Genomic DNA, 1,770 nt, shown 5'->3' on the forward strand with positions numbered 1-1,770 from the left:
TTCATGTATTTATTTGCCATTAGTATTTCTTCATTTGAGAAGTGTATATTCATCTCAGATTTCCATTTTTGGATTGGGTCTTTGAATTTTGGGGGCCTGATTTTTAAAAATTCTTTATATACTCTAGATAGAACTCTTTTGTATGAGGGACAGTTGGGTAATTTTTCCCAATTCGTGGGTTTTCTTTGTAATCTGTTGGTTATTTCTTTTGGTGTGCAAAAACTTTTTAATAAGATCAGATTCTCAGTTGTTGATTCTTTGAAATATTTCTTGTGCAGTTTTGTTTTTGTTCATGAATTCTCTGCCTACTCATATGCCTTTAAGATTTTTACCTACTTTCTCTTCTGGTAGATTTAGTATTTGTGTTTTAATTTTTAGATCTTTGATCCATTTTGACTTTAGTTTAGTGCATGGTGATAGATATGGGTCTGGTTTTAGTCTTAGACATGTGGAAAACCAGCTTTTCCAGCACCATTTATTAAAGAGACTATCTTTCTCCCAGTGAACATGTTTGGCCCCATTGTCAAAGATAAGGTGGCTGAGTATGCTTGTGGTTGTGATTGCATCTTCCAGTCTGTTCCATTGATACTCAGGTCTGTTTTTTGCCAAAACCATGCTGATTTATAACAGCAGCTTTGTAGTATAATTTCAAGGCAGGGATTGTGACTCCATCTGCCTTGTCTTTGTTACTCAGGATTGCTTTTGCTCTTCTGGGTCTCATATGGTTTCAGATGAATTTTAGGAATGTTTTCTCTAGATCTGTGAGGTATACTAATGGTATTCTAATTGGGATGGCATTGAATCTATACAGCAATTTTGGGAGTATGGCCATTTTCACAATGTTGGTTCTTCCTATCCATGAGCAGGGATATCATTCCATTTTCTGAAATCCTCTTCAATCTCTTTTTTTAAAAGAGTACTGCAATTTTCACTGTATAAATCTGTTACTTCCTTTGTTAGATTGATTCCTAAGCATTTCATCTTTTCAGATGCTGTTATGAAAGGTGCAGTTTCCCTAATCTCTCTCTCAGTCTATTTGTTGTTTGTGTACAGGTATGCTGTTGATTTTTGTGCATTGACTTTGTATCCAGGTATGCTGCTGAATTTCATTATTAAATGTATAAGCCTTTTGGCAGAGTTTTTGGAGTCTTCTATGTAGAGTATCATGTCATCTGTGAATAATGATATTTTCACTTCTTCCTTTCCTATCTTTATTCCATTTATTTCTCCCTCTTGTCTAATTACTGTGGCCACTATTTCCAGAACTGTGTTGAATAAGAGTGGTGACAGTGAACATCCTTGTCTTGTTCCTGATTTTAAAGGGAAAGTTTTCAATTTTTATGCATATAGTCTGATGTTAGCCATTGGATTTTCAGTATCAGGTTTTTTTTTTTGTTTTTTTTTGTTTTTTTTGCTGTACTGGGAATCCAACTTAGGAACTTACACTTGCCAGGCAGGAGCTTATACCACTCAGCTATATCCCCAGCCCTCAGCCTTTGGATTTTCATAGATGGCTTTTATCAGAGTGAGGTAAAGACCATCTATTCCTATTTTTCCATATATGAGTGTTGGAAATTATCAAAAGCTTTTTCTGCATCTATTGAGGTGATCATGTGATTTTTGTCTTTTGCTCTGTTGATAAGGTGTATTACATTAATTGTTTTGCATATATTGAACCATCTCTGCATTCCTGGCATGCATTCCTGGCATCCACTTGGTCATGGCTGTAATATCCTTCATGATTTGTTGCATTCTGTTTGCTAGTAATTT

Source organism: Chinchilla lanigera, unplaced genomic scaffold (assembly GCF_000276665.1).
Source record: "Chinchilla lanigera isolate Chin_1 unplaced genomic scaffold, ChiLan1.0 scaffold00036, whole genome shotgun sequence".
NCBI classification, from domain to species: domain Eukaryota; kingdom Metazoa; phylum Chordata; class Mammalia; order Rodentia; family Chinchillidae; genus Chinchilla; species Chinchilla lanigera.